This window comes from Hemitrygon akajei, chromosome 12, assembly GCF_048418815.1.
Source record: "Hemitrygon akajei chromosome 12, sHemAka1.3, whole genome shotgun sequence".
NCBI lineage: Eukaryota > Metazoa > Chordata > Chondrichthyes > Myliobatiformes > Dasyatidae > Hemitrygon > Hemitrygon akajei.
In genome coordinates this window covers 53,347-79,085 of record NC_133135.1, presented here as the reverse complement: position 1 = coordinate 79,085, position 25,739 = coordinate 53,347, and positions in this window count along the sequence as shown.

Sequence of the window (25,739 nt, the reverse complement as noted above, 5' to 3'; positions counted from 1 at the left end):
ACGCCTTTACCAACCAGGCCCAACACTTATCCCTGTTGATCAGTCAGGGTGTGCTTTAGGTTTGTACGGCTGAAGCCAGAGTTCCTAGGGTTTGTGGGGGTGTATGCCCCTTTTGGACCTTAGGATTAGGTTTAAATTTTAGGCTAGTGGATATATTTAAACTGGCCGACGCCTTCACCAATCAGACCCAACACTTATTCCTGTTGAAATTACCCCTCTTGACACGGGACACTGTCTATGGGGGTTTAGCAAGGGTCAATCAGGATGTGCTTTGGGTTTGTGGGGCTAAAGCCAGGGTTAATCGGGGAGTGAATAGGGTTTGTGGGGGTGTGTACCCCATCTAAACTTTAGTAGGGTTTGTGGGGGTGTGTACCCCATCTAAACTTTAGTAGGGTTTGTGGGGGTATGTACCCCATCTAAACTTTAAGATTAGGTTTAAGTTTTAAGCTAGTGAATATATATGTTTGACTAGGAGATATTAGAATACAGAATTTTAAATGACGGTATATGAACTGCTATGGCGAATGAGCTAGTATAATAAAGCCAGGTTAATCTAGACCATGCCTCTCATTATCAAGGTCCGACACCACTTGGTTCAACGAACCGGGTGTGCACTGGGACACATCATCAGTAATGTAACCTCGGATCATCAGGTGTTTCGGGCCTTTAATCACTAGACACCCTACTCGAGGTGGCCCAACAGTGTCAGGCTCAGACACTGCCTGTATTCCTCCCAGGGACCAATAATGAGAGGCATGTAATTCTAAGGGTAATGATATTTTTTTAAAAAAATCACTACCTGGCATCTATATGCCAAGGGTTACATGGAAAATAAAACAATAATATTCTTACCACTAGTTTTGTGTCTTGGGTCAACCATTTTAACTCCAACAAACTGCCTCCAACAACGCTTGACTCCCGCCTGGGAGACCAAATCCACTTACTCCCATCACTCCGGTCTCCCGGGGAGGTCTCTGAAAAATGCTATCCGGTTAAAACATCCCTAGCCCGGGACTCCATCTCCACTTTTATTGTGTCCTAAAACCTATCTGACCACTCCAACTGCAGACCCTATCTGTTGCTAGGATACCAAGCAGCCTTACCTATTCAACTCTTAAAGGTACACTGTCCATTTGGGTTTAAATATCTAAGCCTTCTCATTGGCCTCTAGTGGCCTGGAGAATGAAGAGCGTGTCACTGTAAGGTTAGGTTGAGATTACGCGGGCAGTGGGCAAAAAAGCCCCCTCGTGTTTTTTGATCTCGCCACTTGAGATTCAATTTCACGTGACCCTGCCACTTTGAACTGGCCCACGCCTTCATTAACCAGGTCCACCACTTGCCTTTATTGAAACTTGCCCCTCTTAACACAGAATATCCAATTTATGGGAATTTACTAAGTTAGGGTGAAATTATGCGGGCAGTGGGCAATTCAGCCCTCTTGTGCTTTCTGATCTTGCCACTTGAGATTCAGTTTCACACGACCCTGCCACTTCAAAATGACCGACGCCTTCACTAACCAAGTCCAACACTCATCCCTGTTGAAATTTACCCCTCTCGACCCGGAGCACTAAGTCTATGGGGATTTAACAAGGGTCAATCAGGGTGTGCTTTGGGTTTGTGGGGCTAAAACCAGAGTTAATCGGGAAGTGCCTAAAATTTATGGGGATGTGCACCCCATCTGGATTAGGTTTAAATTTTAAACCATACAGGCAGTGGGCAATTCAGCCCTCTTGTGCTTTCTGATCTCGCCACCAGAGATTCAGTTTCACACGATCCTGCCACTTTAAACTGGCCCACGCCTTTACCAACCAGGCCCAACACTTATCCCTGTTGATCAGTCAGGGTGTGCTTTAGGTTTGTACGGCTGAAGCCAGAGTTCCTAGGGTTTGTGGGGGTGTATGCCCCTTTTGGACCTTAGGATTAGGTTTAAATTTTAGGCTAGTGGATATATTTAAACTGGCCGACGCCTTCACCAATCAGACCCAACACTTATTCCTGTTGAAATTACCCCTCTTGACACGGGACACTGTCTATGGGGGTTTAGCAAGGGTCAATCAGGATGTGCTTTGGGTTTGTGGGGCTAAAGCCAGGGTTAATCGGGGAGTGAATAGGGTTTGTGGGGGTGTGTACCCCATCTAAACTTTAGTAGGGTTTGTGGGGGTGTGTACCCCATCTAAACTTTAGTAGGGTTTGTGGGGGTATGTACCCCATCTAAACTTTAAGATTAGGTTTAAGTTTTAAGCTAGTGAATATATATGTTTGACTAGGAGATATTAGAATACAGAATTTTAAATGACGGTATATGAACTGCTATGGCGAATGAGCTAGTATAATAAAGCCAGGTTAATCTAGACCATGCCTCTCATTATCAAGGTCCGACACCACTTGGTTCAACGAACCGGGTGTGCACTGGGACACATCATCAGTAATGTAACCTCGGATCATCAGGTGTTTCGGGCCTTTAATCACTAGACACCCTACTCGAGGTGGCCCAACAGTGTCAGGCTCAGACACTGCCTGTATTCCTCCCAGGGACCAATAATGAGAGGCATGTAATTCTAAGGGTAATGATATTTTTTTAAAAAAATCACTACCTGGCATCTATATGCCAAGGGTTACATGGAAAATAAAACAATAATATTCTTACCACTAGTTTTGTGTCTTGGGTCAACCATTTTAACTCCAACAAACTGCCTCCAACAACGCTTGACTCCCGCCTGGGAGACCAAATCCACTTACTCCCATCACTCCGGTCTCCCGGGGAGGTCTCTGAAAAATGCTATCCGGTTAAAACATCCCTAGCCCGGGACTCCATCTCCACTTTTATTGTGTCCTAAAACCTATCTGACCACTCCAACTGCAGACCCTATCTGTTGCTAGGATACCAAGCAGCCTTACCTATTCAACTCTTAAAGGTACACTGTCCATTTGGGTTTAAATATCTAAGCCTTCTCATTGGCCTCTAGTGGCCTGGAGAATGAAGAGCGTGTCACTGTAAGGTTAGGTTGAGATTACGCGGGCAGTGGGCAAAAAAGCCCCCTCGTGTTTTTTGATCTCGCCACTTGAGATTCAATTTCACGTGACCCTGCCACTTTGAACTGGCCCACGCCTTCATTAACCAGGTCCACCACTTGCCTTTATTGAAACTTGCCCCTCTTAACACAGAATATCCAATTTATGGGAATTTACTAAGTTAGGGTGAAATTATGCGGGCAGTGGGCAATTCAGCCCTCTTGTGCTTTCTGATCTTGCCACTTGAGATTCAGTTTCACACGACCCTGCCACTTCAAAATGACCGACGCCTTCACTAACCAAGTCCAACACTCATCCCTGTTGAAATTTACCCCTCTCGACCCGGAGCACTAAGTCTATGGGGATTTAACAAGGGTCAATCAGGGTGTGCTTTGGGTTTGTGGGGCTAAAACCAGAGTTAATCGGGAAGTGCCTAAAATTTATGGGGATGTGCACCCCATCTGGATTAGGTTTAAATTTTAAACCATACAGGCAGTGGGCAATTCAGCCCTCTTGTGCTTTCTGATCTCGCCACCAGAGATTCAGTTTCACACGATCCTGCCACTTTAAACTGGCCCACGCCTTTACCAACCAGGCCCAACACTTATCCCTGTTGATCAGTCAGGGTGTGCTTTAGGTTTGTACGGCTGAAGCCAGAGTTCCTAGGGTTTGTGGGGGTGTATGCCCCTTTTGGACCTTAGGATTAGGTTTAAATTTTAGGCTAGTGGATATATTTAAACTGGCCGACGCCTTCACCAATCAGACCCAACACTTATTCCTGTTGAAATTACCCCTCTTGACACGGGACACTGTCTATGGGGGTTTAGCAAGGGTCAATCAGGATGTGCTTTGGGTTTGTGGGGCTAAAGCCAGGGTTAATCGGGGAGTGAATAGGGTTTGTGGGGGTGTGTACCCCATCTAAACTTTAGTAGGGTTTGTGGGGGTGTGTACCCCATCTAAACTTTAGTAGGGTTTGTGGGGGTATGTACCCCATCTAAACTTTAAGATTAGGTTTAAGTTTTAAGCTAGTGAATATATATGTTTGACTAGGAGATATTAGAATACAGAATTTTAAATGACGGTATATGAACTGCTATGGCGAATGAGCTAGTATAATAAAGCCAGGTTAATCTAGACCATGCCTCTCATTATCAAGGTCCGACACCACTTGGTTCAACGAACCGGGTGTGCACTGGGACACATCATCAGTAATGTAACCTCGGATCATCAGGTGTTTCGGGCCTTTAATCACTAGACACCCTACTCGAGGTGGCCCAACAGTGTCAGGCTCAGACACTGCCTGTATTCCTCCCAGGGACCAATAATGAGAGGCATGTAATTCTAAGGGTAATGATATTTTTTTAAAAAAATCACTACCTGGCATCTATATGCCAAGGGTTACATGGAAAATAAAACAATAATATTCTTACCACTAGTTTTGTGTCTTGGGTCAACCATTTTAACTCCAACAAACTGCCTCCAACAACGCTTGACTCCCGCCTGGGAGACCAAATCCACTTACTCCCATCACTCCGGTCTCCCGGGGAGGTCTCTGAAAAATGCTATCCGGTTAAAACATCCCTAGCCCGGGACTCCATCTCCACTTTTATTGTGTCCTAAAACCTATCTGACCACTCCAACTGCAGACCCTATCTGTTGCTAGGATACCAAGCAGCCTTACCTATTCAACTCTTAAAGGTACACTGTCCATTTGGGTTTAAATATCTAAGCCTTCTCATTGGCCTCTAGTGGCCTGGAGAATGAAGAGCGTGTCACTGTAAGGTTAGGTTGAGATTACGCGGGCAGTGGGCAAAAAAGCCCCCTCGTGTTTTTTGATCTCGCCACTTGAGATTCAATTTCACGTGACCCTGCCACTTTGAACTGGCCCACGCCTTCATTAACCAGGTCCACCACTTGCCTTTATTGAAACTTGCCCCTCTTAACACAGAATATCCAATTTATGGGAATTTACTAAGTTAGGGTGAAATTATGCGGGCAGTGGGCAATTCAGCCCTCTTGTGCTTTCTGATCTTGCCACTTGAGATTCAGTTTCACACGACCCTGCCACTTCAAAATGACCGACGCCTTCACTAACCAAGTCCAACACTCATCCCTGTTGAAATTTACCCCTCTCGACCCGGAGCACTAAGTCTATGGGGATTTAACAAGGGTCAATCAGGGTGTGCTTTGGGTTTGTGGGGCTAAAACCAGAGTTAATCGGGAAGTGCCTAAAATTTATGGGGATGTGCACCCCATCTGGATTAGGTTTAAATTTTAAACCATACAGGCAGTGGGCAATTCAGCCCTCTTGTGCTTTCTGATCTCGCCACCAGAGATTCAGTTTCACACGATCCTGCCACTTTAAACTGGCCCACGCCTTTACCAACCAGGCCCAACACTTATCCCTGTTGATCAGTCAGGGTGTGCTTTAGGTTTGTACGGCTGAAGCCAGAGTTCCTAGGGTTTGTGGGGGTGTATGCCCCTTTTGGACCTTAGGATTAGGTTTAAATTTTAGGCTAGTGGATATATTTAAACTGGCCGACGCCTTCACCAATCAGACCCAACACTTATTCCTGTTGAAATTACCCCTCTTGACACGGGACACTGTCTATGGGGGTTTAGCAAGGGTCAATCAGGATGTGCTTTGGGTTTGTGGGGCTAAAGCCAGGGTTAATCGGGGAGTGAATAGGGTTTGTGGGGGTGTGTACCCCATCTAAACTTTAGTAGGGTTTGTGGGGGTGTGTACCCCATCTAAACTTTAGTAGGGTTTGTGGGGGTATGTACCCCATCTAAACTTTAAGATTAGGTTTAAGTTTTAAGCTAGTGAATATATATGTTTGACTAGGAGATATTAGAATACAGAATTTTAAATGACGGTATATGAACTGCTATGGCGAATGAGCTAGTATAATAAAGCCAGGTTAATCTAGACCATGCCTCTCATTATCAAGGTCCGACACCACTTGGTTCAACGAACCGGGTGTGCACTGGGACACATCATCAGTAATGTAACCTCGGATCATCAGGTGTTTCGGGCCTTTAATCACTAGACACCCTACTCGAGGTGGCCCAACAGTGTCAGGCTCAGACACTGCCTGTATTCCTCCCAGGGACCAATAATGAGAGGCATGTAATTCTAAGGGTAATGATATTTTTTTAAAAAAATCACTACCTGGCATCTATATGCCAAGGGTTACATGGAAAATAAAACAATAATATTCTTACCACTAGTTTTGTGTCTTGGGTCAACCATTTTAACTCCAACAAACTGCCTCCAACAACGCTTGACTCCCGCCTGGGAGACCAAATCCACTTACTCCCATCACTCCGGTCTCCCGGGGAGGTCTCTGAAAAATGCTATCCGGTTAAAACATCCCTAGCCCGGGACTCCATCTCCACTTTTATTGTGTCCTAAAACCTATCTGACCACTCCAACTGCAGACCCTATCTGTTGCTAGGATACCAAGCAGCCTTACCTATTCAACTCTTAAAGGTACACTGTCCATTTGGGTTTAAATATCTAAGCCTTCTCATTGGCCTCTAGTGGCCTGGAGAATGAAGAGCGTGTCACTGTAAGGTTAGGTTGAGATTACGCGGGCAGTGGGCAAAAAAGCCCCCTCGTGTTTTTTGATCTCGCCACTTGAGATTCAATTTCACGTGACCCTGCCACTTTGAACTGGCCCACGCCTTCATTAACCAGGTCCACCACTTGCCTTTATTGAAACTTGCCCCTCTTAACACAGAATATCCAATTTATGGGAATTTACTAAGTTAGGGTGAAATTATGCGGGCAGTGGGCAATTCAGCCCTCTTGTGCTTTCTGATCTTGCCACTTGAGATTCAGTTTCACACGACCCTGCCACTTCAAAATGACCGACGCCTTCACTAACCAAGTCCAACACTCATCCCTGTTGAAATTTACCCCTCTCGACCCGGAGCACTAAGTCTATGGGGATTTAACAAGGGTCAATCAGGGTGTGCTTTGGGTTTGTGGGGCTAAAACCAGAGTTAATCGGGAAGTGCCTAAAATTTATGGGGATGTGCACCCCATCTGGATTAGGTTTAAATTTTAAACCATACAGGCAGTGGGCAATTCAGCCCTCTTGTGCTTTCTGATCTCGCCACCAGAGATTCAGTTTCACACGATCCTGCCACTTTAAACTGGCCCACGCCTTTACCAACCAGGCCCAACACTTATCCCTGTTGATCAGTCAGGGTGTGCTTTAGGTTTGTACGGCTGAAGCCAGAGTTCCTAGGGTTTGTGGGGGTGTATGCCCCTTTTGGACCTTAGGATTAGGTTTAAATTTTAGGCTAGTGGATATATTTAAACTGGCCGACGCCTTCACCAATCAGACCCAACACTTATTCCTGTTGAAATTACCCCTCTTGACACGGGACACTGTCTATGGGGGTTTAGCAAGGGTCAATCAGGATGTGCTTTGGGTTTGTGGGGCTAAAGCCAGGGTTAATCGGGGAGTGAATAGGGTTTGTGGGGGTGTGTACCCCATCTAAACTTTAGTAGGGTTTGTGGGGGTGTGTACCCCATCTAAACTTTAGTAGGGTTTGTGGGGGTATGTACCCCATCTAAACTTTAAGATTAGGTTTAAGTTTTAAGCTAGTGAATATATATGTTTGACTAGGAGATATTAGAATACAGAATTTTAAATGACGGTATATGAACTGCTATGGCGAATGAGCTAGTATAATAAAGCCAGGTTAATCTAGACCATGCCTCTCATTATCAAGGTCCGACACCACTTGGTTCAACGAACCGGGTGTGCACTGGGACACATCATCAGTAATGTAACCTCGGATCATCAGGTGTTTCGGGCCTTTAATCACTAGACACCCTACTCGAGGTGGCCCAACAGTGTCAGGCTCAGACACTGCCTGTATTCCTCCCAGGGACCAATAATGAGAGGCATGTAATTCTAAGGGTAATGATATTTTTTTTAAAAAATCACTACCTGGCATCTATATGCCAAGGGTTACATGGAAAATAAAACAATAATATTCTTACCACTAGTTTTGTGTCTTGGGTCAACCATTTTAACTCCAACAAACTGCCTCCAACAACGCTTGACTCCCGCCTGGGAGACCAAATCCACTTACTCCCATCACTCCGGTCTCCCGGGGAGGTCTCTGAAAAATGCTATCCGGTTAAAACATCCCTAGCCCGGGACTCCATCTCCACTTTTATTGTGTCCTAAAACCTATCTGACCACTCCAACTGCAGACCCTATCTGTTGCTAGGATACCAAGCAGCCTTACCTATTCAACTCTTAAAGGTACACTGTCCATTTGGGTTTAAATATCTAAGCCTTCTCATTGGCCTCTAGTGGCCTGGAGAATGAAGAGCGTGTCACTGTAAGGTTAGGTTGAGATTACGCGGGCAGTGGGCAAAAAAGCCCCCTCGTGTTTTTTGATCTCGCCACTTGAGATTCAATTTCACGTGACCCTGCCACTTTGAACTGGCCCACGCCTTCATTAACCAGGTCCACCACTTGCCTTTATTGAAACTTGCCCCTCTTAACACAGAATATCCAATTTATGGGAATTTACTAAGTTAGGGTGAAATTATGCGGGCAGTGGGCAATTCAGCCCTCTTGTGCTTTCTGATCTTGCCACTTGAGATTCAGTTTCACACGACCCTGCCACTTCAAAATGACCGACGCCTTCACTAACCAAGTCCAACACTCATCCCTGTTGAAATTTACCCCTCTCGACCCGGAGCACTAAGTCTATGGGGATTTAACAAGGGTCAATCAGGGTGTGCTTTGGGTTTGTGGGGCTAAAACCAGAGTTAATCGGGAAGTGCCTAAAATTTATGGGGATGTGCACCCCATCTGGATTAGGTTTAAATTTTAAACCATACAGGCAGTGGGCAATTCAGCCCTCTTGTGCTTTCTGATCTCGCCACCAGAGATTCAGTTTCACACGATCCTGCCACTTTAAACTGGCCCACGCCTTTACCAACCAGGCCCAACACTTATCCCTGTTGATCAGTCAGGGTGTGCTTTAGGTTTGTACGGCTGAAGCCAGAGTTCCTAGGGTTTGTGGGGGTGTATGCCCCTTTTGGACCTTAGGATTAGGTTTAAATTTTAGGCTAGTGGATATATTTAAACTGGCCGACGCCTTCACCAATCAGACCCAACACTTATTCCTGTTGAAATTACCCCTCTTGACACGGGACACTGTCTATGGGGGTTTAGCAAGGGTCAATCAGGATGTGCTTTGGGTTTGTGGGGCTAAAGCCAGGGTTAATCGGGGAGTGAATAGGGTTTGTGGGGGTGTGTACCCCATCTAAACTTTAGTAGGGTTTGTGGGGGTGTGTACCCCATCTAAACTTTAGTAGGGTTTGTGGGGGTATGTACCCCATCTAAACTTTAAGATTAGGTTTAAGTTTTAAGCTAGTGAATATATATGTTTGACTAGGAGATATTAGAATACAGAATTTTAAATGACGGTATATGAACTGCTATGGCGAATGAGCTAGTATAATAAAGCCAGGTTAATCTAGACCATGCCTCTCATTATCAAGGTCCGACACCACTTGGTTCAACGAACCGGGTGTGCACTGGGACACATCATCAGTAATGTAACCTCGGATCATCAGGTGTTTCGGGCCTTTAATCACTAGACACCCTACTCGAGGTGGCCCAACAGTGTCAGGCTCAGACACTGCCTGTATTCCTCCCAGGGACCAATAATGAGAGGCATGTAATTCTAAGGGTAATGATATTTTTTTAAAAAAATCACTACCTGGCATCTATATGCCAAGGGTTACATGGAAAATAAAACAATAATATTCTTACCACTAGTTTTGTGTCTTGGGTCAACCATTTTAACTCCAACAAACTGCCTCCAACAACGCTTGACTCCCGCCTGGGAGACCAAATCCACTTACTCCCATCACTCCGGTCTCCCGGGGAGGTCTCTGAAAAATGCTATCCGGTTAAAACATCCCTAGCCCGGGACTCCATCTCCACTTTTATTGTGTCCTAAAACCTATCTGACCACTCCAACTGCAGACCCTATCTGTTGCTAGGATACCAAGCAGCCTTACCTATTCAACTCTTAAAGGTACACTGTCCATTTGGGTTTAAATATCTAAGCCTTCTCATTGGCCTCTAGTGGCCTGGAGAATGAAGAGCGTGTCACTGTAAGGTTAGGTTGAGATTACGCGGGCAGTGGGCAAAAAAGCCCCCTCGTGTTTTTTGATCTCGCCACTTGAGATTCAATTTCACGTGACCCTGCCACTTTGAACTGGCCCACGCCTTCATTAACCAGGTCCACCACTTGCCTTTATTGAAACTTGCCCCTCTTAACACAGAATATCCAATTTATGGGAATTTACTAAGTTAGGGTGAAATTATGCGGGCAGTGGGCAATTCAGCCCTCTTGTGCTTTCTGATCTTGCCACTTGAGATTCAGTTTCACACGATCCTGCCACTTTAAACTGGCCCACGCCTTTACCAACCAGGCCCAACACTTATCCCTGTTGATCAGTCAGGGTGTGCTTTAGGTTTGTACGGCTGAAGCCAGAGTTCCTAGGGTTTGTGGGGGTGTATGCCCCTTTTGGACCTTAGGATTAGGTTTAAATTTTAGGCTAGTGGATATATTTAAACTGGCCGACGCCTTCACCAATCAGACCCAACACTTATTCCTGTTGAAATTACCCCTCTTGACACGGGACACTGTCTATGGGGGTTTAGCAAGGGTCAATCAGGATGTGCTTTGGGTTTGTGGGGCTAAAGCCAGGGTTAATCGGGGAGTGAATAGGGTTTGTGGGGGTGTGTACCCCATCTAAACTTTAGTAGGGTTTGTGGGGGTGTGTACCCCATCTAAACTTTAGTAGGGTTTGTGGGGGTATGTACCCCATCTAAACTTTAAGATTAGGTTTAAGTTTTAAGCTAGTGAATATATATGTTTGACTAGGAGATATTAGAATACAGAATTTTAAATGACGGTATATGAACTGCTATGGCGAATGAGCTAGTATAATAAAGCCAGGTTAATCTAGACCATGCCTCTCATTATCAAGGTCCGACACCACTTGGTTCAACGAACCGGGTGTGCACTGGGACACATCATCAGTAATGTAACCTCGGATCATCAGGTGTTTCGGGCCTTTAATCACTAGACACCCTACTCGAGGTGGCCCAACAGTGTCAGGCTCAGACACTGCCTGTATTCCTCCCAGGGACCAATAATGAGAGGCATGTAATTCTAAGGGTAATGATATTTTTTTAAAAAAATCACTACCTGGCATCTATATGCCAAGGGTTACATGGAAAATAAAACAATAATATTCTTACCACTAGTTTTGTGTCTTGGGTCAACCATTTTAACTCCAACAAACTGCCTCCAACAACGCTTGACTCCCGCCTGGGAGACCAAATCCACTTACTCCCATCACTCCGGTCTCCCGGGGAGGTCTCTGAAAAATGCTATCCGGTTAAAACATCCCTAGCCCGGGACTCCATCTCCACTTTTATTGTGTCCTAAAACCTATCTGACCACTCCAACTGCAGACCCTATCTGTTGCTAGGATACCAAGCAGCCTTACCTATTCAACTCTTAAAGGTACACTGTCCATTTGGGTTTAAATATCTAAGCCTTCTCATTGGCCTCTAGTGGCCTGGAGAATGAAGAGCGTGTCACTGTAAGGTTAGGTTGAGATTACGCGGGCAGTGGGCAAAAAAGCCCCCTCGTGTTTTTTGATCTCGCCACTTGAGATTCAATTTCACGTGACCCTGCCACTTTGAACTGGCCCACGCCTTCATTAACCAGGTCCACCACTTGCCTTTATTGAAACTTGCCCCTCTTAACACAGAATATCCAATTTATGGGAATTTACTAAGTTAGGGTGAAATTATGCGGGCAGTGGGCAATTCAGCCCTCTTGTGCTTTCTGATCTTGCCACTTGAGATTCAGTTTCACACGACCCTGCCACTTCAAAATGACCGACGCCTTCACTAACCAAGTCCAACACTCATCCCTGTTGAAATTTACCCCTCTCGACCCGGAGCACTAAGTCTATGGGGATTTAACAAGGGTCAATCAGGGTGTGCTTTGGGTTTGTGGGGCTAAAACCAGAGTTAATCGGGAAGTGCCTAAAATTTATGGGGATGTGCACCCCATCTGGATTAGGTTTAAATTTTAAACCATACAGGCAGTGGGCAATTCAGCCCTCTTGTGCTTTCTGATCTCGCCACCAGAGATTCAGTTTCACACGATCCTGCCACTTTAAACTGGCCCACGCCTTTACCAACCAGGCCCAACACTTATCCCTGTTGATCAGTCAGGGTGTGCTTTAGGTTTGTACGGCTGAAGCCAGAGTTCCTAGGGTTTGTGGGGGTGTATGCCCCTTTTGGACCTTAGGATTAGGTTTAAATTTTAGGCTAGTGGATATATTTAAACTGGCCGACGCCTTCACCAATCAGACCCAACACTTATTCCTGTTGAAATTACCCCTCTTGACACGGGACACTGTCTATGGGGGTTTAGCAAGGGTCAATCAGGATGTGCTTTGGGTTTGTGGGGCTAAAGCCAGGGTTAATCGGGGAGTGAATAGGGTTTGTGGGGGTGTGTACCCCATCTAAACTTTAGTAGGGTTTGTGGGGGTGTGTACCCCATCTAAACTTTAGTAGGGTTTGTGGGGGTATGTACCCCATCTAAACTTTAAGATTAGGTTTAAGTTTTAAGCTAGTGAATATATATGTTTGACTAGGAGATATTAGAATACAGAATTTTAAATGACGGTATATGAACTGCTATGGCGAATGAGCTAGTATAATAAAGCCAGGTTAATCTAGACCATGCCTCTCATTATCAAGGTCCGACACCACTTGGTTCAACGAACCGGGTGTGCACTGGGACACATCATCAGTAATGTAACCTCGGATCATCAGGTGTTTCGGGCCTTTAATCACTAGACACCCTACTCGAGGTGGCCCAACAGTGTCAGGCTCAGACACTGCCTGTATTCCTCCCAGGGACCAATAATGAGAGGCATGTAATTCTAAGGGTAATGATATTTTTTTAAAAAAATCACTACCTGGCATCTATATGCCAAGGGTTACATGGAAAATAAAACAATAATATTCTTACCACTAGTTTTGTGTCTTGGGTCAACCATTTTAACTCCAACAAACTGCCTCCAACAACGCTTGACTCCCGCCTGGGAGACCAAATCCACTTACTCCCATCACTCCGGTCTCCCGGGGAGGTCTCTGAAAAATGCTATCCGGTTAAAACATCCCTAGCCCGGGACTCCATCTCCACTTTTATTGTGTCCTAAAACCTATCTGACCACTCCAACTGCAGACCCTATCTGTTGCTAGGATACCAAGCAGCCTTACCTATTCAACTCTTAAAGGTACACTGTCCATTTGGGTTTAAATATCTAAGCCTTCTCATTGGCCTCTAGTGGCCTGGAGAATGAAGAGCGTGTCACTGTAAGGTTAGGTTGAGATTACGCGGGCAGTGGGCAAAAAAGCCCCCTCGTGTTTTTTGATCTCGCCACTTGAGATTCAATTTCACGTGACCCTGCCACTTTGAACTGGCCCACGCCTTCATTAACCAGGTCCACCACTTGCCTTTATTGAAACTTGCCCCTCTTAACACAGAATATCCAATTTATGGGAATTTACTAAGTTAGGGTGAAATTATGCGGGCAGTGGGCAATTCAGCCCTCTTGTGCTTTCTGATCTTGCCACTTGAGATTCAGTTTCACACGACCCTGCCACTTCAAAATGACCGACGCCTTCACTAACCAAGTCCAACACTCATCCCTGTTGAAATTTACCCCTCTCGACCCGGAGCACTAAGTCTATGGGGATTTAACAAGGGTCAATCAGGGTGTGCTTTGGGTTTGTGGGGCTAAAACCAGAGTTAATCGGGAAGTGCCTAAAATTTATGGGGATGTGCACCCCATCTGGATTAGGTTTAAATTTTAAACCATACAGGCAGTGGGCAATTCAGCCCTCTTGTGCTTTCTGATCTCGCCACCAGAGATTCAGTTTCACACGATCCTGCCACTTTAAACTGGCCCACGCCTTTACCAACCAGGCCCAACACTTATCCCTGTTGATCAGTCAGGGTGTGCTTTAGGTTTGTACGGCTGAAGCCAGAGTTCCTAGGGTTTGTGGGGGTGTATGCCCCTTTTGGACCTTAGGATTAGGTTTAAATTTTAGGCTAGTGGATATATTTAAACTGGCCGACGCCTTCACCAATCAGACCCAACACTTATTCCTGTTGAAATTACCCCTCTTGACACGGGACACTGTCTATGGGGGTTTAGCAAGGGTCAATCAGGATGTGCTTTGGGTTTGTGGGGCTAAAGCCAGGGTTAATCGGGGAGTGAATAGGGTTTGTGGGGGTGTGTACCCCATCTAAACTTTAGTAGGGTTTGTGGGGGTGTGTACCCCATCTAAACTTTAGTAGGGTTTGTGGGGGTATGTACCCCATCTAAACTTTAAGATTAGGTTTAAGTTTTAAGCTAGTGAATATATATGTTTGACTAGGAGATATTAGAATACAGAATTTTAAATGACGGTATATGAACTGCTATGGCGAATGAGCTAGTATAATAAAGCCAGGTTAATCTAGACCATGCCTCTCATTATCAAGGTCCGACACCACTTGGTTCAACGAACCGGGTGTGCACTGGGACACATCATCAGTAATGTAACCTCGGATCATCAGGTGTTTCGGGCCTTTAATCACTAGACACCCTACTCGAGGTGGCCCAACAGTGTCAGGCTCAGACACTGCCTGTATTCCTCCCAGGGACCAATAATGAGAGGCATGTAATTCTAAGGGTAATGATATTTTTTTAAAAAAATCACTACCTGGCATCTATATGCCAAGGGTTACATGGAAAATAAAACAATAATATTCTTACCACTAGTTTTGTGTCTTGGGTCAACCATTTTAACTCCAACAAACTGCCTCCAACAACGCTTGACTCCCGCCTGGGAGACCAAATCCACTTACTCCCATCACTCCGGTCTCCCGGGGAGGTCTCTGAAAAATGCTATCCGGTTAAAACATCCCTAGCCCGGGACTCCATCTCCACTTTTATTGTGTCCTAAAACCTATCTGACCACTCCAACTGCAGACCCTATCTGTTGCTAGGATACCAAGCAGCCTTACCTATTCAACTCTTAAAGGTACACTGTCCATTTGGGTTTAAATATCTAAGCCTTCTCATTGGCCTCTAGTGGCCTGGAGAATGAAGAGCGTGTCACTGTAAGGTTAGGTTGAGATTACGCGGGCAGTGGGCAAAAAAGCCCCCTCGTGTTTTTTGATCTCGCCACTTGAGATTCAATTTCACGTGACCCTGCCACTTTGAACTGGCCCACGCCTTCATTAACCAGGTCCACCACTTGCCTTTATTGAAACTTGCCCCTCTTAACACAGAATATCCAATTTATGGGAATTTACTAAGTTAGGGTGAAATTATGCGGGCAGTGGGCAATTCAGCCCTCTTGTGCTTTCTGATCTTGCCACTTGAGATTCAGTTTCACACGACCCTGCCACTTCAAAATGACCGACGCCTTCACTAACCAAGTCCAACACTCATCCCTGTTGAAATTTACCCCTCTCGACCCGGAGCACTAAGTCTATGGGGATTTAACAAGGGTCAATCAGGGTGTGCTTTGGGTTTGTGGGGCTAAAACCAGAGTTAATCGGGAAGTGCCTAAAATTTATGGGGATGTGCACCCCATCTGGATTAGGTTTAAATTTTAAACCATACAGGCAGTGGGCAATTCAGCCCTCTTGTGCTTTCTGATCTCGCCACCAGAGATTCAGTTTCACACGATCCTGCCACTTTAAACTGGCCCACGCCTTTACCAACCAGGCCCAACACTTATCCCTGTTGATCAGTCAGGGTGTGCTTTAGGTTTGTACGGCTGAAGCCAGAGTTCCTAGGGTTTGTGGGGGTGTATGCCCCTTTTGGACCTTAGGATTAGGTTTAAATTTTAGGCTAGTGGATATATTTAAACTGGCCGACGCCTTCACCAATCAGACCCAACACTTATTCCTGTTGAAATTACCCCTCTTGACACGGGACACTGTCTATGGGGGTTTAGCAAGGGTCAATCAGGATGTGCTTTGGGTTTGTGGGGCTAAAGCCAGGGTTAATCGGGGAGTGAATAGGGTTTGTGGGGGTGTGTACCCCATCTAAACTTTAGTAGGGTTTGTGGGGGTGTGTACCCCATCTAAACTTTAGTAGGGTTTGTGGGGGTATGTACCCCATCTAAACTTTAAGATTAGGTTTAAGTTTTAAGCTAGTGAATATATATGTTTGACTAGGAGATATTAGAATACAGAATTTTAAATGACGGTATATGAACTGCTATGGCGAATGAGCTAGTATAATAAAGCCAGGTTAATCTAGACCATGCCTCTCATTATCAAGGTCCGACACCACTTGGTTCAACGAACCGGGTGTGCACTGGGACACATCATCAGTAATGTAACCTCGGATCATCAGGTGTTTCGGGCCTTTAATCACTAGACACCCTACTCGAGGTGGCCCAACAGTGTCAGGCTCAGACACTGCCTGTATTCCTCCCAGGGACCAATAATGAGAGGCATGTAATTCTAAGGGTAATGATATTTTTTTAAAAAAATCACTACCTGGCATCTATATGCCAAGGGTTACATGGAAAATAAAACAATAATATTCTTACCACTAGTTTTGTGTCTTGGGTCAACCATTTTAACTCCAACAAACTGCCTCCAACAACGCTTGACTCCCGCCTGGGAGACCAAATCCACTTACTCCCATCACTCCGGTCTCCCGGGGAGGTCTCTGAAAAATGCTATCCGGTTAAAACATCCCTAGCCCGGGACTCCATCTCCACTTTTATTGTGTCCTAAAACCTATCTGACCACTCCAACTGCAGACCCTATCTGTTGCTAGGATACCAAGCAGCCTTACCTATTCAACTCTTAAAGGTACACTGTCCATTTGGGTTTAAATATCTAAGCCTTCTCATTGGCCTCTAGTGGCCTGGAGAATGAAGAGCGTGTCACTGTAAGGTTAGGTTGAGATTACGCGGGCAGTGGGCAAAAAAGCCCCCTCGTGTTTTTTGATCTCGCCACTTGAGATTCAATTTCACGTGACCCTGCCACTTTGAACTGGCCCACGCCTTCATTAACCAGGTCCACCACTTGCCTTTATTGAAACTTGCCCCTCTTAACACAGAATATCCAATTTATGGGAATTTACTAAGTTAGGGTGAAATTATGCGGGCAGTGGGCAATTCAGCCCTCTTGTGCTTTCTGATCTTGCCACTTGAGATTCAGTTTCACACGACCCTGCCACTTCAAAATGACCGACGCCTTCACTAACCAAGTCCAACACTCATCCCTGTTGAAATTTACCCCTCTCGACCCGGAGCACTAAGTCTATGGGGATTTAACAAGGGTCAATCAGGGTGTGCTTTGGGTTTGTGGGGCTAAAACCAGAGTTAATCGGGAAGTGCCTAAAATTTATGGGGATGTGCACCCCATCTGGATTAGGTTTAAATTTTAAACCATACAGGCAGTGGGCAATTCAGCCCTCTTGTGCTTTCTGATCTCGCCACCAGAGATTCAGTTTCACACGATCCTGCCACTTTAAACTGGCCCACGCCTTTACCAACCAGGCCCAACACTTATCCCTGTTGATCAGTCAGGGTGTGCTTTAGGTTTGTACGGCTGAAGCCAGAGTTCCTAGGGTTTGTGGGGGTGTATGCCCCTTTTGGACCTTAGGATTAGGTTTAAATTTTAGGCTAGTGGATATATTTAAACTGGCCGACGCCTTCACCAATCAGACCCAACACTTATTCCTGTTGAAATTACCCCTCTTGACACGGGACACTGTCTATGGGGGTTTAGCAAGGGTCAATCAGGATGTGCTTTGGGTTTGTGGGGCTAAAGCCAGGGTTAATCGGGGAGTGAATAGGGTTTGTGGGGGTGTGTACCCCATCTAAACTTTAGTAGGGTTTGTGGGGGTGTGTACCCCATCTAAACTTTAGTAGGGTTTGTGGGGGTATGTACCCCATCTAAACTTTAAGATTAGGTTTAAGTTTTAAGCTAGTGAATATATATGTTTGACTAGGAGATATTAGAATACAGAATTTTAAATGACGGTATATGAACTGCTATGGCGAATGAGCTAGTATAATAAAGCCAGGTTAATCTAGACCATGCCTCTCATTATCAAGGTCCGACACCACTTGGTTCAACGAACCGGGTGTGCACTGGGACACATCATCAGTAATGTAACCTCGGATCATCAGGTGTTTCGGGCCTTTAATCACTAGACACCCTACTCGAGGTGGCCCAACAGTGTCAGGCTCAGACACTGCCTGTATTCCTCCCAGGGACCAATAATGAGAGGCATGTAATTCTAAGGGTAATGATATTTTTTTAAAAAAATCACTACCTGGCATCTATATGCCAAGGGTTACATGGAAAATAAAACAATAATATTCTTACCACTAGTTTTGTGTCTTGGGTCAACCATTTTAACTCCAACAAACTGCCTCCAACAACGCTTGACTCCCGCCTGGGAGACCAAATCCACTTACTCCCATCACTCCGGTCTCCCGGGGAGGTCTCTGAAAAATGCTATCCGGTTAAAACATCCCTAGCCCGGGACTCCATCTCCACTTTTATTGTGTCCTAAAACCTATCTGACCACTCCAACTGCAGACCCTATCTGTTGCTAGGATACCAAGCAGCCTTACCTATTCAACTCTTAAAGGTACACTGTCCATTTGGGTTTAAATATCTAAGCCTTCTCATTGGCCTCTAGTGGCCTGGAGAATGAAGAGCGTGTCACTGTAAGGTTAGGTTGAGATTACGCGGGCAGTGGGCAAAAAAGCCCCCTCGTGTTTTTTGATCTCGCCACTTGAGATTCAATTTCACGTGACCCTGCCACTTTGAACTGGCCCACGCCTTCATTAACCAGGTCCACCACTTGCCTTTATTGAAACTTGCCCCTCTTAACACAGAATATCCAATTTATGGGAATTTACTAAGTTAGGGTGAAATTATGCGGGCAGTGGGCAATTCAGCCCTCTTGTGCTTTCTGATCTTGCCACTTGAGATTCAGTTTCACACGACCCTGCCACTTCAAAATGACCGACGCCTTCACTAACCAAGTCCAACACTCATCCCTGTTGAAATTTACCCCTCTCGACCCGGAGCACTAAGTCTATGGGGATTTAACAAGGGTCAATCAGGGTGTGCTTTGGGTTTGTGGGGCTAAAACCAGAGTTAATCGGGAAGTGCCTAAAATTTATGGGGATGTGCACCCCATCTGGATTAGGTTTAAATTTTAAACCATACAGGCAGTGGGCAATTCAGCCCTCTTGTGCTTTCTGATCTCGCCACCAGAGATTCAGTTTCACACGATCCTGCCACTTTAAACTGGCCCACGCCTTTACCAACCAGGCCCAACACTTATCCCTGTTGATCAGTCAGGGTGTGCTTTAGGTTTGTACGGCTGAAGCCAGAGTTCCTAGGGTTTGTGGGGGTGTATGCCCCTTTTGGACCTTAGGATTAGGTTTAAATTTTAGGCTAGTGGATATATTTAAACTGGCCGACGCCTTCACCAATCAGACCCAACACTTATTCCTGTTGAAATTACCCCTCTTGACACGGGACACTGTCTATGGGGGTTTAGCAAGGGTCAATCAGGATGTGCTTTGGGTTTGTGGGGCTAAAGCCAGGGTTAATCGGGGAGTGAATAGGGTTTGTGGGGGTGTGTACCCCATCTAAACTTTAGTAGGGTTTGTGGGGGTGTGTACCCCATCTAAACTTTAGTAGGGTTTGTGGGGGTATGTACCCCATCTAAACTTTAAGATTAGGTTTAAGTTTTAAGCTAGTGAATATATATGTTTGACTAGGAGATATTAGAATACAGAATTTTAAATGACGGTATATGAACTGCTATGGCGAATGAGCTAGTATAATAAAGCCAGGTTAATCTAGACCATGCCTCTCATTATCAAGGTCCGACACCACTTGGTTCAACGAACCGGGTGTGCACTGGGACACATCATCAGTAATGTAACCTCGGATCATCAGGTGTTTCGGGCCTTTAATCACTAGACACCCTACTCGAGGTGGCCCAACAGTGTCAGGCTCAGACACTGCCTGTATTCCTCCCAGGGACCAATAATGAGAGGCATGTAATTCTAAGGGTAATGATATTTTTTTAAAAAAATCACTACCTGGCATCTATATGCCAAGGGTTACATGGAAAATAAAACAATAATATTCTTACCACTAGTTTTGTGTCTTGGGTCAACCATTTTAACTCCAACAAACTGCCTCCAACAACGCTTGACTCCCGCCTGGGAGACCAAATCCACTTACTCCCATCACTCCGGTCTCCCGGGGAGGTCTCTGAAAAATGCTATCCGGTTAAAACATCCCTAGCCCGGGACTCCATCTCCACTTTTATTGTGTCCTAAAACCTATCTGACCACTCCAACTGCAGACCCTATCTGTTGCTAGGATACCAAGCAGCCTTACCTATTCAACTCTTAAAGGTACACTGTCCATTTGGGTTTAAATATCTAAGCCTTCTCATTGGCCTCTAGTGGCCTGGAGAATGAAGAGCGTGTCACTGTAAGGTTAGGTTGAGATTACGCGGGCAGTGGGCAAAAAAGCCCCCTCGTGTTTTTTGATCTCGCCACTTGAGATTCAATTTCACGTGACCCTGCCACTTTGAACTGGCCCACGCCTTCATTAACCAGGTCCACCACTTGCCTTTATTGAAACTTGCCCCTCTTAACACAGAATATCCAATTTATGGGAATTTACTAAGTTAGGGTGAAATTATGCGGGCAGTGGGCAATTCAGCCCTCTTGTGCTTTCTGATCTTGCCACTTGAGATTCAGTTTCACACGACCCTGCCACTTCAAAATGACCGACGCCTTCACTAACCAAGTCCAACACTCATCCCTGTTGAAATTTACCCCTCTCGACCCGGAGCACTAAGTCTATGGGGATTTAACAAGGGTCAATCAGGGTGTGCTTTGGGTTTGTGGGGCTAAAACCAGAGTTAATCGGGAAGTGCCTAAAATTTATGGGGATGTGCACCCCATCTGGATTAGGTTTAAATTTTAAACCATACAGGCAGTGGGCAATTCAGCCCTCTTGTGCTTTCTGATCTCGCCACCAGAGATTCAGTTTCACACGATCCTGCCACTTTAAACTGGCCCACGCCTTTACCAACCAGGCCCAACACTTATCCCTGTTGATCAGTCAGGGTGTGCTTTAGGTTTGTACGGCTGAAGCCAGAGTTCCTAGGGTTTGTGGGGGTGTATGCCCCTTTTGGACCTTAGGATTAGGTTTAAATTTTAGGCTAGTGGATATATTTAAACTGGCCGACGCCTTCACCAATCAGACCCAACACTTATTCCTGTTGAAATTACCCCTCTTGACACGGGACACTGTCTATGGGGGTTTAGCAAGGGTCAATCAGGATGTGCTTTGGGTTTGTGGGGCTAAAGCCAGGGTTAATCGGGGAGTGAATAGGGTTTGTGGGGGTGTGTACCCCATCTAAACTTTAGTAGGGTTTGTGGGGGTGTGTACCCCATCTAAACTTTAGTAGGGTTTGTGGGGGTATGTACCCCATCTAAACTTTAAGATTAGGTTTAAGTTTTAAGCTAGTGAATATATATGTTTGACTAGGAGATATTAGAATACAGAATTTTAAATGACGGTATATGAACTGCTATGGCGAATGAGCTAGTATAATAAAGCCAGGTTAATCTAGACCATGCCTCTCATTATCAAGGTCCGACACCACTTGGTTCAACGAACCGGGTGTGCACTGGGACACATCATCAGTAATGTAACCTCGGATCATCAGGTGTTTCGGGCCTTTAATCACTAGACACCCTACTCGAGGTGGCCCAACAGTGTCAGGCTCAGACACTGCCTGTATTCCTCCCAGGGACCAATAATGAGAGGCATGTAATTCTAAGGGTAATGATATTTTTTTAAAAAAATCACTACCTGGCATCTATATGCCAAGGGTTACATGGAAAATAAAACAATAATATTCTTACCACTAGTTTTGTGTCTTGGGTCAACCATTTTAACTCCAACAAACTGCCTCCAACAACGCTTGACTCCCGCCTGGGAGACCAAATCCACTTACTCCCATCACTCCGGTCTCCCGGGGAGGTCTCTGAAAAATGCTATCCGGTTAAAACATCCCTAGCCCGGGACTCCATCTCCACTTTTATTGTGTCCTAAAACCTATCTGACCACTCCAACTGCAGACCCTATCTGTTGCTAGGATACCAAGCAGCCTTACCTATTCAACTCTTAAAGGTACACTGTCCATTTGGGTTTAAATATCTAAGCCTTCTCATTGGCCTCTAGTGGCCTGGAGAATGAAGAGCGTGTCACTGTAAGGTTAGGTTGAGATTACGCGGGCAGTGGGCAAAAAAGCCCCCTCGTGTTTTTTGATCTCGCCACTTGAGATTCAATTTCACGTGACCCTGCCACTTTGAACTGGCCCACGCCTTCATTAACCAGGTCCACCACTTGCCTTTATTGAAACTTGCCCCTCTTAACACAGAATATCCAATTTATGGGAATTTACTAAGTTAGGGTGAAATTATGCGGGCAGTGGGCAATTCAGCCCTCTTGTGCTTTCTGATCTTGCCACTTGAGATTCAGTTTCACACGACCCTGCCACTTCAAAATGACCGACGCCTTCACTAACCAAGTCCAACACTCATCCCTGTTGAAATTTACCCCTCTCGACCCGGAGCACTAAGTCTATGGGGATTTAACAAGGGTCAATCAGGGTGTGCTTTGGGTTTGTGGGGCTAAAACCAGAGTTAATCGGGAAGTGCCTAAAATTTATGGGGATGTGCACCCCATCTGGATTAGGTTTAAATTTTAAACCATACAGGCAGTGGGCAATTCAGCCCTCTTGTGCTTTCTGATCTCGCCACCAGAGATTCAGTTTCACACGATCCTGCCACTTTAAACTGGCCCACGCCTTTACCAACCAGGCCCAACACTTATCCCTGTTGATCAGTCAGGGTGTGCTTTAGGTTTGTACGGCTGAAGCCAGAGTTCCTAGGGTTTGTGGGGGTGTATGCCCCTTTTGGACCTTAGGATTAGGTTTAAATTTTAGGCTAGTGGATATATTTAAACTGGCCGACGCCTTCACCAATCAGACCCAACACTTATTCCTGTTGAAATTACCCCTCTTGACACGGGACACTGTCTATGGGGGTTTAGCAAGGGTCAATCAGGATGTGCTTTGGGTTTGTGGGGCTAAAGCCAGGGTTAATCGGGGAGTGAATAGGGTTTGTGGGGGTGTGTACCCCATCTAAACTTTAGTAGGGTTTGTGGGGGTGTGTACCCCATCTAAACTTTAGTAGGGTTTGTGGGGGTATGTACCCCATCTAAACTTTAAGATTAGGTTTAAGTTTTAAGCTAGTGAATATATATGTTTGACTAGGAGATATTAGAATACAGAATTTTAAATGACGGTATATGAACTGCTATGGCGAATGAGCTAGTATAATAAAGCCAGGTTAATCTAGACCATGCCTCTCATTATCAAGGTCCGACACCACTTGGTTCAACGAACCGGGTGTGCACTGGGACACATCATCAGTAATGTAACCTCGGATCATCAGGTGTTTCGGGCCTTTAATCACTAGACACCCTACTCGAGGTGGCCCAACAGTGTCAGGCTCAGACACTGCCTGTATTCCTCCCAGGGACCAATAATGAGAGGCATGTAATTCTAAGGGTAATGATATTTTTTTAAAAAAATCACTACCTGGCATCTATATGCCAAGGGTTACATGGAAAATAAAACAATAATATTCTTACCACTAGTTTTGTGTCTTGGGTCAACCATTTTAACTCCAACAAACTGCCTCCAACAACGCTTGACTCCCGCCTGGGAGACCAAATCCACTTACTCCCATCACTCCGGTCTCCCGGGGAGGTCTCTGAAAAATGCTATCCGGTTAAAACATCCCTAGCCCGGGACTCCATCTCCACTTTTATTGTGTCCTAAAACCTATCTGACCACTCCAACTGCAGACCCTATCTGTTGCTAGGATACCAAGCAGCCTTACCTATTCAACTCTTAAAGGTACACTGTCCATTTGGGTTTAAATATCTAAGCCTTCTCATTGGCCTCTAGTGGCCTGGAGAATGAAGAGCGTGTCACTGTAAGGTTAGGTTGAGATTACGCGGGCAGTGGGCAAAAAAGCCCCCTCGTGTTTTTTGATCTCGCCACTTGAGATTCAATTTCACGTGACCCTGCCACTTTGAACTGGCCCACGCCTTCATTAACCAGGTCCACCACTTGCCTTTATTGAAACTTGCCCCTCTTAACACAGAATATCCAATTTATGGGAATTTACTAAGTTAGGGTGAAATTATGCGGGCAGTGGGCAATTCAGCCCTCTTGTGCTTTCTGATCTTGCCACTTGAGATTCAGTTTCACACGACCCTGCCACTTCAAAATGACCGACGCCTTCACTAACCAAGTCCAACACTCATCCCTGTTGAAATTTACCCCTCTCGACCCGGAGCACTAAGTCTATGGGGATTTAACAAGGGTCAATCAGGGTGTGCTTTGGGTTTGTGGGGCTAAAACCAGAGTTAATCGGGAAGTGCCTAAAATTTATGGGGATGTGCACCCCATCTGGATTAGGTTTAAATTTTAAACCATACAGGCAGTGGGCAATTCAGCCCTCTTGTGCTTTCTGATCTCGCCACCAGAGATTCAGTTTCACACGATCCTGCCACTTTAAACTGGCCCACGCCTTTACCAACCAGGCCCAACACTTATCCCTGTTGATCAGTCAGGGTGTGCTTTAGGTTTGTACGGCTGAAGCCAGAGTTCCTAGGGTTTGTGGGGGTGTATGCCCCTTTTGGGTTAGGGTTAGGGTTAGGGTTTAGGGTTAGGGTTAGGGTTAGGGTTAGGGTTAGGGTTAGGGTTAGGGTTAGGGTTAGGGTTAGGGTTAGGGTTAGGGTTAGGGTTAGGGTTAGGGTTAGGGTTAGGGTTAGGGTTAGGGTTAGGGTGAGATTATGCGGGCAGTGGGCAAAAAAGCCCCGTCGTGTTTTTTGATCTCGCCACTTGAGATTCAATTTCACGTGACCCTGCCACTTTGAACTGGCCCACGCCTTCATTAACCAGGTCCACCACTTGCCTTTATTGAAACTTGCCCCTCTTAACACAGAATATCCAATTTATGGGAATTTACTAAGTTAGGGTGAAATTATGCGGGCAGTGGGCAATTCAGCCCTCTTGTGCTTTCTGATCTTGCCACTTGAGATTCAGTTTCACACGACCCTGCCACTTCAAAATGACCGACGCCTTCACTAACCAGGTCCAACACTCATCCCTGTTGAAATTTACCCCTCTCGACCCGGAGCACTAAGTCTATGGGGATTTAACAAGGGTCAATCAGGGTGTGCTTTGGGTTTGTGGGGCTAAAACCAGAGTTAATCGGGAAGTGCCTAAAATTTATGGGGATGTGCACCCCATCTGGATTAGGTTTAAATTTTAAACCACACAGGCAGTGGGCAATTCAGCCCTCTTGTGCTTTCTGATCTCGCCACCAGAGATTCAGTTTCACACGATCCTGCCACTTTAAACTGGCCCGCGCCTTTACCAACCAGGCCCAACACTTATCCCTGTTGATCAGTCAGGGTGTGCT